The following is a 21084-nucleotide window of genomic DNA, read 5'->3' as shown; positions in this document are numbered from 1 at the left end:
CCACTCAAAAAGGAAGGGTTAAATTAAAAACAGACAGCCTTGATATGATCAAAATGGGAGCCTGGCTGCAGGAAAGAGGTCTGAAGAGCTCAGTTTGAGTAGCCACACACGTAACATAGAGAGAGGTCTTTTGAACACAAAGCATAGCTTAATGGAGAATGTTCTATGCATGATGCTTCAGGCAAAACCGCTCCCCACCCCGAGGGAGCGGGGTGCCTCTGCCTGGAGGCTCACTGGGTGCTGCTGGCGAGAGGGAAAAACACTTCTGTGCTTCACCGCAGCCACTTTCCCCATCTACATCCCGTCTGCCTTTGCCTGCATCTACCTTTTCTCCGCAGGTCTCCAAGACCTGTCTCAGCTGGCTCCCAACCCTGCCTCCTACCACCCTGCAAACTCACTGTGGAAAATCATGGCTCCCAGGAGTCCAGCGATACCATGTTCATGACAAGAGAGATTTTTAAAATTCATCTTAATTGATGTGACATAGGAGTGCAGCTAAAGGCAGTGGTGGGAAGCCCCTTCAGTACTGAGTTAGGTCTGCACTAGAGGTTTTTACTGGCATTTCAACATGACCAAAGATAATATTTTAATGTTGGCAACCCTCTAGTATGCTTTGACACCAGCTCAAGTTCGAGGAGGGCTCGGTCATGGGCTTTGAGGTTAAGCTCTGCCTAAAACAACAGGGCCTAGCAGGTTGTCTCAGGATGGATAGTGCAAATGACAGGGCTGGTAGAGGGTGGGAGGGGAAAGAAAGTGTCAGAGAAGAGTTTACCTCCTAGCTGGGGTTGACAGCAGCACCAGGAGAAGATCCAGCCCGGTCTTCCAAGGCTTCCATAGCTCTGCCACCCCTTGGCTTTTGTGGCCTTGAAAATAGGTTGTCCCACAGCCCACGGGCTGGCATTCTCCTTCATTTGTAGCTGAGATGAAGAGAAGACAGAATGAGAAATAGAGAAGTAATCAGCCTGTTGATTTTATTCCAAGACAATAAACACTCAGGTTAAAAGCTGGGTCTGTGTTATTTTGACAGTCACAGAATCTACCCACAAACTTCACGGCAATTTCAGGGCTACAGTTCTAGGTAAAAAGCACAGGGGGGGTGGAAGTGTTGCTGATGCGAAGGGACGACATCACGAAGTGATTGAGACAGGAAGGTACTTTTGAGGCTTGTGTCACTACCCAGAATTGCAAGAATTTTGGGGATAAAAAGAGATAGGGCATCAATGACAGGCAAAATAAAATTTAAAGAGTAAAAGCTTAGACTGTAGCTTCCTTAGATGGCTCCCAAAACCAACTGTCTATGCATGGGCTCAGGGGTTTCATTCATAAATCCAGAATTTTATCTCTGTACCGAAAATTTGCCTCATTAGCTGATAATCCTGAGCATTTTCTGAAGGCAGGGTACTTACAAAAAGAGAATGAAAGTACTAACATCAACAGGTTTGGTCTAAACAGGTCTCCTAAAATAACAACTCTTATTAAATAAGACCTAGGACCTTTTTAATTATCTAGTATTTGTTTTCAACTTCAGCAGGGTAATCTGCACTGTTCCAAAACACAGCAAGATTATTCCGTCTTTCTTTCTTTCTTTCTTTTTTTTTTTGGAAAGAGTCAGAAATTGGGAGGGAGGCTTAGGAGTTTCCCTGGGACCTGCTTTCCATTAGTCTTCTCTTCATTTGGTTACGTACCAATTCCACCTCATCATGTGACCAACCCGTGGGCATTGCTTACTCCCTCGAGGCGGAGGTGGTTATTTCACCCAAGGCCATCTGTACTTTGGGATCTCGGCTAATCCTTTGCTCTCAAAAAATCCATTCTTGCTGCCGTAGTCACTGCTTTGCTGTCACCTTTAGCACATTAGTGCTTATTAGTTTTCTTCCATTCCAGCTGTGTAACAATCATCCGCACAACTCAACATTTTGATTCACTTTTTTGTGCTAGTGACTCAGAACCCGCCTTGTTTCCCTAATTTCATGATGTATGAACCTTGTATGTCCTTGCTTTTAACCTTCGGGGTAGGATAATCCTCCTTTTCCCTTTCTTACCCATTCAACCTTTATTTCACTCCCATTGTTTTCCTACTGTTCCTTGTGGTTTTTTTTCTGATTATTTGTCACACTCTTTCTGTGGCTCCAGGTTCCTCATGAAAACCTCATATGCCTTTTCTGCTTAGCAGAATACTTTGAATATATAATCCTTGAGTCTGATCTCAGGTTGGCATAACTCAGGAGTAACTTATATAAAAACCAACGGAGCCCATAAATCTAAGTGATGCAAATAGCTTGATTCTTTTCAATTCCACTCTTTACTTTCCAACTTTAAAGTGTCTCATTTTGAAGCCTTAAAAATAAAAAGCACACAAATGATGCACTTCAAGGTCAGAGGAAGCTATTATGACCATCCAGTCTGACCTCCTGAATCACATGAGCCAGTTTCATCCAGTAACTCCTGTATCAAACTCATAAAAAACATCCAACCTGTGTAGACTGTGGAATAAGAATACCAATTTTCTAACTCTCTAAATTGTGTTTGATACATCACAACATGCGCATAGGAAATACCTGTTTATAAATAGGGTGAATGAGCAGCTTTCTCTTATCTCTAGATCTCCAGCAAGCCTCTCCATTCTTCTGTATTTATATTTTGAGTAGCTCCATTGAAAATCTGTGATTATTTACAAATACTACACTAAGCTTTTGTAAATATGATTCAGCCTTCAGTTAAAAGGTCAATCTGTACTAGAAAGTAGATTTTATAAATCACTTATGACAAGCCTCAACATTCTGGCTTAGTTTTTCCTCCTAGTTTAAATACACAAATTGTTATATCATCTTACGCTGAGACAGAAGATGTACACAAATGTCACGTCTGACATACATCTCTCACACTATGTGTCACATGCGCAGCGACGGTCACAAACTGATGCTGTCTTAGCCGATCATTTTGTTAAAAGAAAAGGAATCATTCTTTATTCAAAGATAATTAAACCTTTTTCTTTCATGTTTGCTCCAAACAGATCGCAAAACTAGTTGGACCTAGTTTACAAAAAGATAACCTTTTTGATGATCAAAGGAAGAGATTGGTTCCATTACTTGCATTAGTCAGAGTTGTCTGTGCTGTGGCCTTCAGAATAAAGGGAGAAATGTACTTTAGAAAGATCTGAGTAACACACTTTACTCAAAACATTTTTGTATTATATTGCTTCTTGACTGTTTCAGCTTACTCTGTATCTGTGCACTTTATTTTAAGCACTCCAGAAGTGGATGACAGGTCTGGGGGAAAAAGAGAGAATCTAGTCAGCATCTCGCAAATGCATCTTCAAATAATGCTTTAAAACTGGAAATTACATTTTGAAATGGTGTTTTATACATTTCCAAGGATGAGGTATTCAAATGGCGATATGATGTAATGTAACATTGCCTAATGTTAAAAGCGCTTTCTCACGTTGACCAGTATTATTTTTAAATGGAAATATTAAAATGCTCTAGGTCGTCTGAAACAAGTAATGATGCAGGTGGATGTCTCATAATAAATTAGTAAGATAATATTTGCATGATTTTGCCATGCTTCAAAAAATAAACTCTCTATTTTGTTCAGCAGTATTTGATTCGGTCCACCTATTCTTCAATCTTTCTGATATTTTATTTTAATATAATTTCCTGCTAAAAAAACCCTAAAATTTACTTCCCTCTCTAACTCTCCTATTTTCCCTTACCATGCTAAGGTTTTAACAGAGCAGCCAATGTCAATCAAATCAGTCGGACAATTAGCAGTCTCAAACGTACACTTTCCCAAAATGTTTCATAAGTAAGTGGCTGAAGAGAAGGCAGTAACTTCATTATTGCAGGGTGAGACTGATCTGCGAGGCCAGAGGACCCACACAGGCTCTGGGTCACTGACCCCTCGCTCCCCCAAAAGCCGACTGCCTCTTTTGGGTCCGGTGTAGCAAAAGCAAATGCACAAAAATTAGATACTACGGGGACTGTAACAGTTTCAGCAGTAGCTGAGAGAAATCCAACTGACTAAAAAGCTGACCGTGGCTTCTAATGTTGAAAAAAACCAGGAATCCCCTTCCAGCCATCCCTGACGGCCAAAACGCGGGCACCGAGCACAGCTAACAGGCTCCCTCTTCAGTTGCTGGAGAAAGCGAGGCTCCTCCCGGGGACAGGGAATGTATGGCCAGGGCCTATTCAGGCAACAGGACAGCACTATAGGGTCATCTTTAATTGTTCATTAAAGTCTATAGGTGCTTCTAGGGGGAATGGTAACTCTCTGACAAATGTAACTGGACCACGGGATCAGTTCTGCTTCTTGGATGCATGCTGAAGAATTCTGTGTATAGGCTAAACCCATTCTGGATAACAAAAAGACTTACATGTTACAAGTTTTTCAAGACTTCCCCAATGTGAAGAAAAATCATTACATACAGAGTTTGGCTTTTTTTTTAGAACAGGAGAAGCATGATAGAAAACTGCATGGATTTAGAAACACACTATGATTTCTTAATTATGGGACACACAAATTTGAATTTTTGGGCTTGATTTAGCTTCCATCCAGCTAGTATTTTTAATAATGAGTTATGGGGTTTCCTATTTCATAAATATTTACTCTTCAAAGCTAATGTTAGAAATTATCAATGCAATGTAATCACCAGGTTCACCAATGCAAAGAAAGCATTTGTCCTTTGCCAAAATTTGCTTTTGCTTTCTTTTGACTTTGGGGGGATTAAGACTTGGCATTCAACAACCTACAGCCGTCTTTGCAAATTAGTTTGCCATTTGTTATTATACACAGAAAATTAAACCTAGACGTCCAACAGGTCAAGAACCATAAGCTTGAATGGAGGAAAACAGCAGCACAGTTATGGGAAAAAACATATCATACAAAACGTCCTCAAAGCTACAGGGGTATTTTAGAGTATTATGAGCTTGTGCATCTTTCTGACAGGGTTCCAAATAAGAGATGTGTGTGTGTCTGCTTGTCTGTGTGTTTCTGTCCAACTGAGATCAGTACTTGAGTCTCAAAATAAGTACAAAAAGGAGAATTTTCCAGTTTGTATCCTCTGGCAAATGCAATTTCCCTCCCAACACACATTAAATTCATTTAGCCTAGTGCATTTTTAATAGACATTATTCATCTATTACCTTAATGAGCTTGTGGTGAAAGCATATTGCCTCCCAATTTTAACAAAAGCAGTCTAATATTGCTGCAGCTTTTTCCCCTTTTGCCTTCTAAGGCAGCAGCACGGAGGGGGGAAGAAAAAAAGCTATAGAGACAGATAAGGTTTTTATTCTGTGTCACAACACTACATTAAGAATAAAACCTTCCACTTAAACACTTAAATGAAAACATCGAGAAACTAATTTACCATTTGTAACCACATGATTTAAGTAGGAGCAGCTTTAATTTTCTTCCCATTTTCCTCATATTCAATGTGAGCCCACATTAGATTTCACTGGCTCAAATCACAACACTTAAAGCCACTTTCATTTTCTTTTTGATTAAATAATTGAAATTCCTGTCACTGCCTGCACTTTACTAGCACACAAATTTTATGTGTAAAGATAAATACTCTTTCTTTCTCCCTTCCCTGGCTGTAGGCTTTTTTTTTCTTTTTTTTTTTCTTTTTTTTTTTTTCAGTTTAATCTTAAAAGCAGGCAAGGTTTAGTTTATTGATGGTTCCATAAAATGGATCAGTACTCCATTCACCTATTTCGTGGAATTATACCGCTCCCATTAAGTGATTGTTTGGAGAAATTATGGAAAGCCATCTTCTCTAATTTAGCTGTCATCGTTGTAAGGTTATTGCTATCCAATCCTAAAAGGACAGGAAGCCTAGTTACTCGTGTGCTGTTCCCTCTCCCACACGCACATCCATTAATGTCTGAAGCCTTGATTTTTATTTAAGCATTTGTTTCAATTAGGGTAACAAGTTTTATTAATGCTCCCTAATAAGTTATTCTGACAAAATTCAAGACACTTTCCGTTGCAGCTCGGTGAATGGCACAGTCAATATGCAGCATCAATTGGCACTGCCTGTAACAAGCAGTGGACTCAAACGCAACTTCCAGCTCAAGGGAGAAACACCTGCAAGACCGGCCCACCTCGGCCGCTTCTGACACGTCTTGCAGGGCTGCGGCGAAGCCCGTGTCCATTTCTTTGGCTTTTCACCTTAAGCCGCAGGAGAGAATTAGCACCCTTTAAACCGTGCCTCTAATGGATCCTACCTACCAGCGAGCATGCTGAAGAGGCCGGTGGCAGCTTGCTGTCTTCATCCCAGCTGGTCTTGGACCATGAGGGTGGACAGTTGTCACATCCCCAGGGGACAGGGAGGGTGGAGGTGCTCGAGCAAGGTGGTTTCAGGAGCCCTGGGCATCATTATCATTTCTGGCTTAGACTTTGGAGCAAGCGACTCTGCACAAGACGCTTTGGTCTGGGTCCTCCAAAGGATGGAGGGGTCTAACTCTGATTAACAGGATTTACATTTGCATACCTTGGTGTCTCTGTGCTTCAGTTTCTTATATATGAAGCATACATATATATCTCGTGGGTACTCTGTACTTTTCAGCACCAGCCTCACAATTTAACTCTTAACACTTTTTCATGGCTACTAACTGCAGGAGATTTGACACAAAATAATAGGTGTTGCCTGAAGACCACAGCAAAAGACCTACAAAAGACATTTAAGTGCATTTAGAGAGACTTTGGACCCCCCGTTACTTCCTTTATCTAAATGACAGAGGCTTGTATAAAACTTCGCGCGTCCCTCTTCTCGGGCCCATGCAAGCAAACAGAGGAGACAGAACCTGGCTGGAGCCACACTTGGCCCTGCTGTTTTAATCTGCTTTCCTAAGGCATGAGGTTTCCCTGATGAGGAGGTATTGCAGGGTCATGAAGGATGCAGGAGAAGAGCAAGGCGATTGGCATGGTGAGGAATAGGGGAAATAGAGGTAAATCAATAAGGAACTGGACTTCCATGAACAACCAGCTTCCATAAGAAACACACATTATGTTTCCCAGCCAGAACCATTTTGCCATTGCATTGCTGTGAGTTCTCTCCTAAGCTGACACTTTGATTTTTCCTGGGTGATGCTTACAAAGTGTAGAGGCCCTTACAGCATCATGCAGGAGAAGCAGCTACCGGGAGGGGTCACGAGGTGCAGGAAGATTTCTTCCTCTCCTGCAGCAGCACAAATAAGAAGGGCAATGTGTGCTGCCTCTAGAGTGAGCTTTTCACTGATGTGAAACAATACAGAGCATGGACAGACAGGGCCTGAAATGGCAACGGGCAGTGTGGATGTACCCGTATCACCCAGCCGAGCACAACACGAGCTCTCAGAGCCACAACCACCACCAGGAACAAAGGTGTCTCTGCAGCGGTTATAAATGAAGACAGAAATTAGAGTGCAAGTCTAAATCAAGCCAGATTATAAGACTGGCAAAGATCAGGGCAATAAAACTGCCCAAATCATATTCCAGCCATGCAAACAGCTTTGTACTAAGTAAGACTGGCAGCCAGCTCAAGAGCACATCTAGTCCATCTCCCTGCCCCAAACATGCCCTGCACTTCTCGCCTGGAAGGGGACTGGTCTGGCAGCCTGGCTGCTCCATTCCTCTCCAATTCCTGCTCCCGTAATCACCATGATTTTTAGATGCTCTGTATCAGCAATGCCAACCTAATCAGAAGTTTCATTCCTCAGCACACAGCAACACCCTCTTACTTTCTTAGAAGGAAAAGCCAGGACATTTTTACAATTCCTACAGAATAGCAATGTCTTACTGCCAACCTTGTACCCCCACCAAAGCAGCAATGGCTTTCAATTTTTTTATAGAGTTCTTTGAGAAAAGGTTTGTGAGCTTCAAAGGGTGTCCCATTTTTCTAACTCTGTCTGCTGAGCTATTGAAAGATACTGCCTTTCGCTGCCAGCCTGGCCAAGCTTGTCTCATAGACCATCAGGAAAAATGATAAAAGTGACTTTCATTTTCATATAACACGTCAGCTCATTCCACACAATTTAGAAGCCTTTGTGACATTGTTGAATATGCGTTTTCTAATGGGGAAAAAAAATAAAAACAAAAACCAAAAACAAACTTCCAGAGGAAAATTTGCCACCAGCATTTGCAAGTAAGTTAGGTCCAGAAGTTAGGGACCTTTCTGTGAATAAGGCAATGCAATAGGTCAGCCACAGCTTTTGATTCTGAAAGGAGGGCCAAGAAACAGAAGAAAAACATCCTTGTGACTGCGCCTCCCTTTCCCTCTAACTATTCACCCTAGAGGACATTGTTAACGTATAATAACTGGGCATGTCAGAATCAATTAGGCAACTCATAATAAAGCAGATGCTGCTATTGTGAAGACGATGCAGTGAAAGTATGGGTATAGGAAGGCCCTCAGCGCAGTCCGGGCTAAGCAGATATGATGCTAATTGAATTCTTGCTGGCAATTTTTCACCCCTAAATGAACAAGAAAGAGAGGAATCTTAGAGTCTCATCTGTTTAGCTTGTGAACAGGAAAATGTTTTCAAGCCCAGTAAATGAGCAATCTAATCCACAGGGATGTTAGCAGGAGGGGTTTCTTTAAAAAAAACAACGCCCCAAAACCCTGGTATGTTGAATATGAGTTGTGCCCTGTTCCCACAACACCATCAGTGATCGGGGAGTTGGTTATTTTATTTAACCTTAAGGGAAGCGAGCATTTCCAGTTTTTCCTTGTCCAGAGGCTGGAGATCCCACACAAGACAGCGAGAGGGCTTTTCATGCTGCCATCGGCACACCAGCATGCCACTTGCACCAAGGCACTTTCAGAGCTTTAAGGAGGCTCTGACGACACAAATATTTCAAATACGAAAAGAAGAATGACTTAATTGGACCCTGGGCACCTGAATTAAAAACTACTCCTCTCTATGCCCCTTTACTGCTAAACCCACACCCAGAAACCTCCCTCTTAAAACTTGCCAATTCTCTCCCTTTTTCCTTTGTATATCTGCTAGGAAAAGGGAAACCCAGCTTCAAGCCCTGGTGTTTAAACCTGCTCAGATGTCCCTAAAGCAGCCTCTGACCACCGAGCAGATGGAGGTGCCCGTTGGGCAGGAAAGCTGGGGTGCACTGGGACCCCAGGCTCTTCTCGAGGGTGCTCAGCCTCCCCCGAGCCCAGAAAAGAGACATGAGACCTTTCCCTGGAGGTTTAGATGCCAGTTTGCAAGTTAAGCCTCACTAAACTGAAGGTGAGAACTCCCAGATTTTTACATGGACTGAAACCTAAATTCCAGGGTTAAACCTGCTGGGTATTATTTTTTGGCTAACGGCCTTGCTTTATGTTACTACTGGCACAAAAGAAGTGATTTCTCCACCTCATAGTTATCAATTAGCAATTAAGTCTCTTCTAGTAACCCTATGCCAAGGAGGCCTTTTAAATTAAAATATTTTCCATTTGATTTTGTTAGCTGCTAAATGAAGATCGGGAAAAATAGGCTAATTACAGCTATCCTAATTAAGCTCCTACAATAACCCATAATTACACCCATACTTATCACCTTTGTGCTGGACACTTTAACCTGTTGTGGTTTGTAATTAGCATGTCTGCATCGGGGGCTGTAAGCTAACATCTTGTCTCCCCCGGTCCGGCTAGAGTTTTGATTGAAAGTGTGGAAACAAACTCTCTGTGTGTGAAACTGTAATTGGGGTAATTTATGAGGCTTTCTTATTAGCAGCAAACCTAGGTTAGAGAGCTGGGTTGGGTTTTAGCACGCTAGGTGACTCTAAGTGTATTTTATTAAAGAGAAATCGCAGCATTACTGCTGAGCAGCACAAGTATGGACTTTTTGGAGGAGAGAGGGGAGGCAGAGTTTCATCTCAGATCAGTGCCTGGGCTTCTGGCTGACCCGCTCTCAGAGCGTTAGCAAGTCACTGCTTGCATTTGGGGGTGAAAAAAAAAATCTCCACGTGCCTCAGTTTCCCCACCCATAGAAAGGAAATACACCAGTGTTTCAGGGGGTTGAGGCATCACCCACACAGCATTCCTGCTTCACCCCACTTTGCCCCATCTCCACAGCCTGGCTCCCCCTCAGCCCTCCGGCTATCTGCAGCAAGGGTGAGCCCGCACTGCACCGAGCTGCCACCCTGCCAGGTGAGCCCAAAAAAAAGCACAGCCTGCCCAGAGGAAAGGAAAAACATGGTGCTTACAGCTACTCCGGGATGCCCCCCTCTCCGTGCAGCGGCCGGCAGGTCTCTCCTCGCTCCTGATGTACGCAGCAAGCATTTGCCTTCATCCTTGGGTTGGGAATGTGCAAGTTGGGTCAGGAAAGGTGGGCACACCCCGAGCAAACCCACATACTCATTCCTATCCTCCAAAGGCAAGCAAGGGTGGTTAAGGTGCGTAGCTGGACATGGGCACACATTTCAGAGCAGGGCCAGTTCCAGTTTTTCCAATTTTTACCCTGTTCTTAATCTCCTCTTGCCTTCAAGCACTGTCAGACTAAGCAGAGAAGAGCTCAGGCACTGCTGTCTACCTGCAGCTCCCTGGAGCTGAGAATATGTTATTTCAGCTTTTTTTTTTCTGTAACAAGGGGGTAATAAAAAGAAAAGAAATGCCTCACATCCACACACTAACTCAGAATAATATTTGGGTGGAAAAGCTAGATCAAAACAGCCCAAAAAAGCTGGGAAAAGGCTGAAATCCAGCCAGAGCAAACTGCATAAAACACCAGCCCCCATTGTGAGGAGGGGAGATGTGCTTGTATTTTCACTGCCAGGCTGTTCTGTGCAGGGGGAAAATGTACAAGTTGCAAGTGCTTACCGTGCCGAATGGAAGGGCTTTCCTTCAGCTGAGAGCGCCCGCTTTAATGGAGACATGAATGGGTTTACAGGGAAAAGGCCTCTCCCGGCTGCGCTTTGCTGCACTCACCGGGATGCATGCTGCAGGGTGAGGGTTTGGCACCCCGGGGCTGAGAAACTGCAGCTTTGCAGGCTCAGCTTAACAGCGTGAAGGCTGTGAGTTTAGAGCACCCCTCAGAAGCAGGACTGGTATTTGCTAAATTCAAACCATGCTGACTGCAAAGGAGAAAAATTTCTTTGCCTCTGGTGCCCAAAGGATTCGCAAGCCCAGAGGAGCTGCTGGTTTTTCTGGGGAAAAACCCAGTTGCCAGCAGCCACCTGGAGACACGCAGCACAGCTGAGCTGGATATCCCCAGCTCAGCTCTGCAGAAAGACCCTTCCCTGGTGTCTGTCTCTGCAAGAAACCGGAGGGCTCCAAGGGTCCCGTGGTGTAAAACTGCAAAGTAGGGGGTTTTATGGCTAAAATGTTAGTATTTCACAGGCCCAGAGAGCTGTGTTTACAGGAATGACTTCATTTCTCAGGGTGCTGCAAGTCCTCACCCCAAGGGGAAAACTGCCTTTCCCCAGATGAAGGCTCCCAGAGTAAAAAACACCACAGCTCCCTTGCCTCCTCAAAACACCCAACAAGGTGGGCTTTGATTTCTGAATCCTTTATTACAACCCTTTTCTTTCTGTCTTCCATCAGCTGCTCTTCCTCCCTGGGTGGTCGGAGAATTTCTGTGGCCTTTCAGCCTTATGTTAAGGGATGCGCTTTGGGGTCTGGGTCCCCTTCTCAGAATATGGGGCAGTGGGGGATGACTTGCCTGTAAAACCATCCAGCTCACAGGCACAAACTTGGTGGCTTTCTAGATGGATAAACTCTCCCCTGATAGACTTTGGGAGCTAAAATACAATGAGGGGACATCTATGAACGCTGCACTGCAAACCCAGTGCTATTCTGCCTGTCTCACCTTACCCAGCTGAAAAAAATAACGTGTCCATGGTCTGTATGCACAGTGAGATAGCAAATGTGTTCAAATAACAAATTATTGTCTTCTAATAAAAGTGCACTTTCTCAATTAAATTGGGGGGATTGGGGTGTCAGTCTTTTGAGGACAAATTTCTATATATGCCCCACAATCAAAGCCACAGAGGCTCCAGCAGAAACCAATCAGTGCCACAATGTTTATTAGTTGTGAAGAAGTTTATTGTAAGACACAAAAAAGTAAAGACAAACGAGGGGTGTGATCTTTGCACTAAACAGCACTGCCTGTATGGAAATACTCCGAGGAAAGAAAGAAGAAATTTGTTAAATCATGTCATTTTACTGTTCTGAAATAAAGGGCACCCAGCACTGCCCACACTTATGAGGCCATTCAGAGCTGATTTATAGCTTGAGACCACAGAGACAAAATCAAGCCATTACAACCTTTTAAAAGCTTTCTTGCAACAAACTAAAAATATCCATTGCTGACAGATGCAAGCTGTCAATAAGGAATTTAAGAACTCAGTATGAAGAGTGGGAAGAGTGCAAAGTCTTGATAAACATCTCAAATTGGGTCTTACTCAGTGGGAAACAAGTAGTTTATAGTGGTAATTGTAAAAGGCATTTTACATTGAATCAATTAAATGAAAATCTTTTAAATCCTTTTTAAAAAGAGACCTTTTTAAGTTAACAGGTGATTTTAATTGGAACCATGGGACTTGCATCATGGGAGGTGGGTTGGGTTTTTTTGTTGAGATTTTTTTTTTGGAAGCATTCAATATAGGGGAAAATCGATACACTTCCATCAGCATTTGAACTCCTAGAGTCTTGCAAGTTGAATAGTGAAACTAAGCAAGAATTACAGTTTGCTCTGGTTTTGTGTGGCTTTTTCTAGCAATTAAATGTCTCCATTGTAACTCCTTAATTGTGAAAGGTACAGGAGAATTTATCAAGACTGAATTACCTTAGGATAACTATTTTTAGTCAGAATCCTCTACCATAACCTACTATAAAATACCATACATTTTAGAGACAATTTACCTTTAGAGCAGCTGTCAAACATCCCAGCTGACACAATCAAAAGCAGTAATTGCATGTGAGTAGGATTTTACTTTTAAATTCCTTTTCTTACTTCTTCACAACCATAAAGGATGCTCTGCAAAATTGTCAGCAGCCAGCAATGCCTGTGAGCCCAAGGGACTGATGCCACAAGCAAAAAACCTTCCCTCAAAAGCAGATGAGACTTTCAGCAATTGCCTTTCGGAGCTGGTGAATTCCTTCGCTTCCCATTGCTCTGTACTTCATCAAATCTAGCACTATCTGCTCTGCAAAGCTGCAAGGTGTGATCCAGAAACAGCAGCTACCTAACTGGGAGAAGGCTAGGGAAAACCAGGGGAAGGAATAACACACCATCCCCAGGTAAAGATTTGGAATTGGCTCCCTCTGTGGAGCCCCGCAGGCAGACATTAACTGGTTTAACCTGTGGGCCCTTTCTAACTCTCAAATAAACTTCGGTCTCTGAGTCTCATCTCCTAAAAGCCAGAGGGCAATGTCTAGTGTGTCTAATCCCAACAGAGATCCCCGGGGCAGGCGGGAGCTCCTGGAGGGGGAGGAAGGTTTGCAGCCCCGCAGGGAGGGTAAAACAAGGGTGGCAGAAAAAGCAGCAAATGCATCACACAACCTACCTGTGGATTCTTCACAGCCAGTCAAACGAAAGCTCATCCCTTTGACAAAAACAACTAAGTCTTTGAGGGTGCTCCCTTTCGCTAGCTTTAAACAGCTACAGCCCATGAATTTAAACGTGTCCATTAGAGACCAACAGAGGAACCAGTATCAGAGCTGGAGGCTGCTCAGTGGAGAAAGGCGATGCAGTACACAGGCAGAAAGCTCCTCTCGTAGCTGGGGGAAGGAGCTGGCAGAGAAAACTCTGGTCCTGTAATGACTTTCACTGGCCAGGCAGACACTCAGGGCAGGGGGAGAAGCATGGGTTTGCTCTCCGGCAAATGTCAAAGGGGAACTGAGAAGTTCCCCAGGGGAACACCCAGAGGGGCAGGGCAAGGGCAGCCCAGCTTGCCCAGCAGAGCTGGCCACCTTCACGCAGCAGGAGTGTCAGCGTTCCCGGGATTTCACTGTCATCTTTGCAAGAGACAGTGCTTTCCTTAAAGCAACCCTGGAGTTACATCCTGATGTTATCTCGAACAAATAAAAATGTGCAAGTCTCTAAAAGGAGCATTCAGGCCTCCTGGGTGTGGAAAAAAGCCTGGAGAAATGGCCTGGCTGAATGCTAGGAGGCGTTCAAGGAGGCACAGCACCGGGGATGGGGCATTCCAGCATCTTCCCTGTGGTTCCACTCTCCCCTCCCTCCCTGAACTGTAGGATTGAGCAAAGAGGCCAGCAAGGCTGAAGACATTAGGCATTGCCATGAGTTTATTTACTTTACAGAAGTGTTCGGGTCACAGGAAACATGAAAGCCCCCCCCAAAGTATCAAACCAGCACATATCTCCTGCCTGCTTGCCCCTGTGGAGCTGAAGCCTCTTTTCAAGCAGCCAGGAGCTGGCACGCTTCAGAGATAGCTTTATCAGGCACTAAAACACCCTGACTGTCAGGGGTGGCTTTGTAGCCCTTCCCCAACCCCGCAGCGACTTTCTTGCACTTGCACACGTAGTATTCCCAAACTGGTGGGCGACTGAGCGGCTCCAGAAAGCCGGCAAATGCCTTCCACGTCCCATCAGGGCAGGTGGGGAAACTGAGGCACGGCCGGTGAATCACCGCGCAGCGGGGAGAAGGCAGCAATCCAGCCTCCGCGTCTTCGGCGCCGCGCCCACCCTTCCTCCGTGGAATTGATGTGCTTCTGCCGTGCACTAAGTGATTAGTCTCTGGCTTCGCTGAGTGTAAAGTTATGGAGCGGGAGATCCAATCACAGGCACAACTCCAGTTGTGCTACAGGCCTATTTGAAAGGGTAAGTGTTCTGCATTTTTTTTCATGCCTGCAACAATCTAGACAAATAGGCTTTTAAATTAAGCAGTGATTTGGAATATAAGTGAGTGCATTTAAGCTGCTAAGAGATGGAAAGATCCTAATGGCTGAAATATTTGTCATATCACAAATAAACTGGCTGTATCGGGAGCTACTAATATAACTAATTTTTACTAAATCCTTCACTGCTCTGTGATAGAAAATGAGGTCAGCATAGGTTGAGGCAACATAAAATGAGCAGCTGCCAGAAGGCAGCACAGAATACTGATAAAGGACTCTGCAGAAACTGTATCGCCTGCCCACGGAAAAAAGGAATCAGTTTGTTCAAATTAAGTTATAGCTTTTCCAGAGCATCCAGGGTTTTAATGAAAAGGTGCCAACAAATACAGGCTTTCAATGGATCCAGAATACAAATGCACACCGAGATACTTCCTCAAAGCCTTCCTACCCCCCCAGACCTGGGTTCACCCAGTGTTTCCACATTTTAATCATGAGGTCTGTGTGACTTTTGAAAGGCACTTGGGTTTCAGAGAGGGCAGGAGCGTGCCCCGGGGCAGCTGATGAGAGTCCCTGGGATTTCTACAGTTCCTTTGATTCCTATGGGGCTTTCCAGTTACAGGAATTAAACCCTGGCTTAATCTGCCACTCACAAGGAGGAAAAGTGAAATGAAGAGGAATTCAGAGGACTTGGCTGACTTTCATAGAAAAACAAGCCCAAAGCCCACAGAGGTAGTGCCAGGAAGAGCTCTTGCACCTCTAGAGGTTCAGAAACCAAGAGGAGCTCCCCAAAATCACCTTGTTTCTGCCATGACCCCGTGCAATCCTGTCACACTGGCACAAGGTGCTCTAAGCTGCCACACTGAGGATGACACATCCCGGAAAGAGAGGCAAATGCTCAGTGTCAGAGATGCTGCGACAGACTGTGTTTTGCCTACCATGCTTTTAAGGCTGCCTCAAACATTTGGGACCAAGTGGGATGCAGCCATACTCTGGTTATATGAGAAAAACAACATAATTGTTTTCATTCTCATTAAAAACATCAAGAACACTTTGGAAGGGGAATTTCCTCCCTCCTTTACAGGCATGAACAGCCTGTCTTTGAATAAGGGGAGGATTTTGGTTGTAATAATGGGCCCTTTTCATCCCTGAACCCCAAATGACTGGGGAAAAAGGCAAGTAACTCCATTGGTCAAATGGGAAACTGAGGCACGGGGAAACTGAGGCACGGAATGTCTTCTATAAGGGAAGAGATTGAGAGCCTTCTCGCCCCAAACAGGGCTGGCAGTATAAAGCAGATTTTCTGGCTTTTCTTGCTTCCCTACCAGTAAACTGGGAGTGACTCCACCATGGCAAAAACAAGTCAGAGAGGGGACCGGGGCACCCAGTTATTATTTGGGATGATCTGTTAACGCAGGCTCACTCGCGTGTAATCCCATCTCCCTGCGCCACGTGAGAGGCCAGCGTCCCCGAGAGCGGCTCTCCCGGGATCAATACGCAGAGAGCCTTGGCAGGGGAACAGCGACCACTTGGGAGCATCGGACAATTTAAGAAAAATAAGATCAACATGGATTAGCAATAAAACTTAAAGCTCGCTGCATTTCCTAAATGGAATGGTAGAAGGGTTCATATATGATAACCATTAAATGGTTTAATGAATAATTATAACTCAGACTCCTGAGCCTGGCCACAATCAATAACTATGAGCTCTAAGCAACAGCATGATCCAAGTTCTGCCATTTTCACAGTGCTCCCCAGCAGGCAGAACGTGCGACTATAAATGCGATTGACAGTAAAGTTGCATTAAAACATCCCCATCAAGGGCAATAATAGATTAAAGGCTACTGAGACGCTGCAGTTGGCTGGTCAATATGCTTTATTTTCTGCATCACCCCCAATTTTGCCACCCTCCCGCATACTATTAGTGGGAGTCGATTTGCTGTCAATGACTAGCCCTGGCAAAAGATGCATTAATGCATGCTCACAAAAGCAGTGCGCATGGCATTATCACTTCACTCGCTTTCAAATTACAGCCTAATGCTGTCTCCAGGCAGCTTGTGACACGTTAGCACTATGTGCGATTTGTTGGTATCGGGCTAAATATTTCATGTCTAAAGATTTCATCAGAGATTTGATGACAGAAATAAACTACCGCCCGGTGGGAAATCATTCCGAATAATAGAATTAGGCATTGTTGGAAAATCGACAGAAAAGGGATGATGATGTGGGATAGTGGAATAAGAGCAGAAAAAGCATGAGGGGAGAAGGAGGGCTGAGCAGAGGCTGCTGAGTACCCATTTGTCTGCTAACTAAAGGCAGTGTTACTAATAAATCCAGCGACGGGGCAGAGATTGCAAATCAGGTGATTGTATGTACCTTGCTCCCAGATACCAGGCTTAGGTGCACTGTTGCTGCTTTTAAATGTCAAAGAATCCCACACGATACATGAAACGCAGGCAGATATGCACAGAGGTTTGCTTTATTTTCTGCCGAATCACATAAACCAGCCCATAACATGTATGCCTTTGCATTCCCCTGCCGCAGGTTGTATTGTCCTCTCGAGCTGGTGGAAAGGGCCTTGAAAACTGAAGGCATCAACTGATCTGAGGAAGAGTGGGGCAAGCAGTGGCAGAGCAGCCCGCCCCGCCGCAGGGCTCCAGGCTGACCCCCAGAACGTGCACTGGGGGCAGGAACTGGGGGCCCCCACCAGCTTGCCCGCAGCCGCTGCTCAGACACGGCTCTGCACAGGGAGCGTGGGCTACCGGGCCCTTTGCATTGCAGGACCCGGGGGTTCCCACCTGAGCAGCCAGTCCTCCACCCCTCTCGACCCCGCTCCCCGGCCAGGCACCCCAGAGGGGCTGGGCAGCCCTGGCTTTGCAGCCTGGCCGCCTAACTGCTAGCGAAAGCCTTTATTCAATGCTGACTTGGGTGCGCAGCTCAAAGGCAGCAAACCTATTAATCCTCGCTTTTTCAAGGCCCCAGGACCTCTGCATTGACTACCTCCTCCAGCAAGCGTTCCTGGCTTTCAGCCTGAACAAAACAGCCACAGAGTCAATCTTGTGATGAAAAAACAGGCACTTGACCAGAGAGAGGAGACAAGTACTGAGGCTGAGCAGCGAGGAGGCTGCTTGGTCTCCTGGTTTAGCTGCATTTTGCCTTTACAGCAAGCCCTCCTATAATGGCAATTTCAAATCACAACTTTGATTCATGCCCTTTCCTTACAACCAGCTGTTGCCACCCACCACTGAACACCCAGCTTTCACTTTTCCTGAGCTGTTTTTATTATTTTCTGGTTGGTTTTGTGTGGGTTCCTAAGGATTATTTGAAAGAGTTAACAGCACCTTGCAGTTTTTGGGGGTTAGGGAGTTCCCTCTTCTCCAAGGTAGGAAAGTCAAGCAGAGCTTGGTTAATCATCCTTAAGGCTACTGCAGATTATAAACCTGGGTTTACTTGCAAAACATGAGTGTTTAACCCCCCAAAACTGTCTTTCAGTACTGCTTTGTTCTTCAAGAAACTGTGAAAGCTCCCTCAAAGCTCCCTTTCTCTGCATTTTGCAGTACGTGTAGGAAATAAAACAAGTCTGACTCCCAGAGCAAACACAGGTTTCCCTCCCTCAATAGCAGAGTACTTAATGTTTTATAATAAAGCTGTACAAGGAACCCAGAGTTTTTTTCTTACCTCTGCTCCTGGACTCCCGGTGTAACCCTTAGGCTGTGGTTTTCCAAGAAGCTGAATTGGGTGCTTGAACAGGGCTGCTTGGAAAATCAGCCTGACTCTACCCCAGCTTCAGCTTCCCACCAGTTAGCAAGAATGAAGCTCTGCCCCAGCTGGGTCACTGACTCCAGCAGGAATCTCCTTCAAGCCCAAACTTAGGCTGCATACCTCTGTCCCAGCTTTATCAAAAAATAAATGCACTCTGTCTCACAAACACACAGGGAAATTTGGTAATACCCCAAAGCAGGAGCTTTTACAGGGGCAAGCCAGTAACATATTCCTTGCCTGTTCTACAAAACAGCCACAGTGCTCTTTGTCTCTGAAAACAGACACCAAAACACTTTGAAAAGGAAAAAAGATTTAATTCACCTTGGTGAAGACACACAGAAAGCAGTCAGCAGTGTCCAAGCAGACTTCTGAGCTTGTAAAACAAACCCTTAAGCTAATTCCTGCCTTGTGAACAGGCTATACAGCATGTTTGTGTTACCTGCAAGGGAATCAAGGGTTCCTCCTCAGCAGAGCCGAATTCAGCCTCTTCTGGTGAAATATCAAGTAAAAACCCTCCCTTAAGCCTATTTACTAAAACATTTTTCATGCTTTCCTCTAAGACAGGCAACACTGGTCATTGATAGATCTCAGTTTTACTGGACTTTACTCCACTGACTATTCTTTAGTCGCTAAAGCATTTGAGAGTAGCTGCCCCTGGGCATCAGCATTTCAGACCCCCCTGCACTTCAGTATGAAACCATGCAGGAAAACTATTCCCTCAGCATTTCAATACCAAGCAGAGAGACTTGGAAAAGGTCCTCTGCTCACCACTGAGGCTCCAGGGGGAAGCTGCAGTGTTAAATTCAAAACGAATGGTCTTTCCTTCACAATATTACTGTTACCCGACTAATGCAACCTAACAGCTTCAGGAGAAGCAACCCACATGAGACTTTCCAGGGAGATGAAACCTCGGTAGCTTCTGAGGCCCCCTAAACAAAGTATGAATTAACTTTCTCCTTTCCAGTAAGGCAGTAACCAAAGGAGCTGATTCATGCAGCCAGCTCTTGCATAGCCCTTAGAGCAGGGGAATAACTGGGCAGATCTTACAAGAAAGAAATAGTTGTATCACAGGGCACAGGAGCTGAGCAGCCCAAGATCAAGCCATTGCAATAGCTGCTTGGCTGCAAAACTTGCAAGTCAGGAAAGCTGGGAACCTGAATGGGGAGTTGGCCTCCTGCAGAGCTCTCCTGTCACTGTCAGATGCAGCATTGCTACTTCTCTTTGCCCCTACAGAGACAGATCTTGCTCATTTGTAAAGAAAATAAAGCTCAATACTCTGTCACTTTGGAAGAAAACAAGATCCTCAAAAGATACACAAAATAAAGTCGTGTAGATGTTACCCGCATTTGTTTCTTTGCCTCTGTTCCTGCACCCAGAGCAGCAGCATCACCAGCACCCAACAGAGAACTGTGACAGCTACACAGGTGATTGCCCTTGACGTCAGCCTCACCAGGGACGGCTGTGCACATTCCAACCTATTACCCAATCTGCACCTCATTGAGGAACACTTGTGACAGAAAAAGAAAAATCTTGAATTTAAGTTTTTTAACAAAAAAAAAAGGAAAAAATTGAATTCAAGTTTTTAAAGAAAAGAAAAAGAAAGGACTTGAATTCAAGAACTTCTCAAAATGGCCATACATTAACCTAAAAAACAGTTGCCCTGTTTTGCACACAACTCTTCAGGCTTCTTTGTTGTCATGAATGTAAAAACTCACAAGTTTTACACTGTTTTCATTCATTTACTTCACTAAAACTGCCTATGCTCTCGTGCAAGTGCCGGTGTGACTGTGAACCCCCGCAGCAGCCCCTTCTCTCCCCCTCTCGGTCTCACAACCTGTCTGGCCTGACCTTCAGCCTGTACCTGTGAAAAAATTCATAATTTGTACTGTGAAACCTCATCCCTTAGCCTGACAAAACTGGTAATTTTAAATCGTAGCTCTGACAATGCCCAGGAATGCCCTGCTGTGAAAACTGTGCTGGCTTCAGCCACTGTTTCTGAAATACCCTAAAATACCACTTTACAAAAACCATTTTCATTTAGTGTCCCCTGTGGCAATAAAGACATTACACACTATTAACGGGAGGTGCTTCTACGGATGAAATTAAATGCTATAAACATTTTGGGGGGGATTTAATTCAAAACCTGGGGAGGGCAAGCAAAACAAAGTGCCTCGCTGCCATTCTGTGGTCACATGCTGCCATCTGGTGACCAAACGCCGCCAGTGCAGGCAGGCTGCTCCGGCCCCCCCGTGCTCAAGCTAAAATGCATTTAAACGCTGCAGTGTAATACTAATCCGACAGCACGGTGCTTTTCTTCCCCCTCTGTTTTGTGAGAATGTGTAATTAATGTTTCACTTATTCCCCAGTTATTATTAGGAAATTGTAATACCCTCCTGGCAATGCAAATGACATGGAGATCAGCAGGCGGTGACAAGGTGGGGTGGCAAAGGGACAGCCCTGCCTAAGTCACTGTCCTACGCTGAGGTCACCCGCTGCACTGGTTTTGGCTGGGATAGAGTTAAATGTCTTCATAGTGGCTTCTTTGGGGCTGTG

This window comes from Nipponia nippon, unplaced genomic scaffold (genome assembly GCF_047370975.1).
Source record: "Nipponia nippon isolate SJK-2023a ecotype South Korea unplaced genomic scaffold, ASM4737097v1 scaffold_28, whole genome shotgun sequence".
In the NCBI taxonomy this organism is placed as follows: Eukaryota; Metazoa; Chordata; class Aves; order Pelecaniformes; family Threskiornithidae; genus Nipponia; species Nipponia nippon.
The sequence above is the reverse complement of the archived record's forward strand: the minus strand, read 5'-3'. Positions refer to the sequence as shown.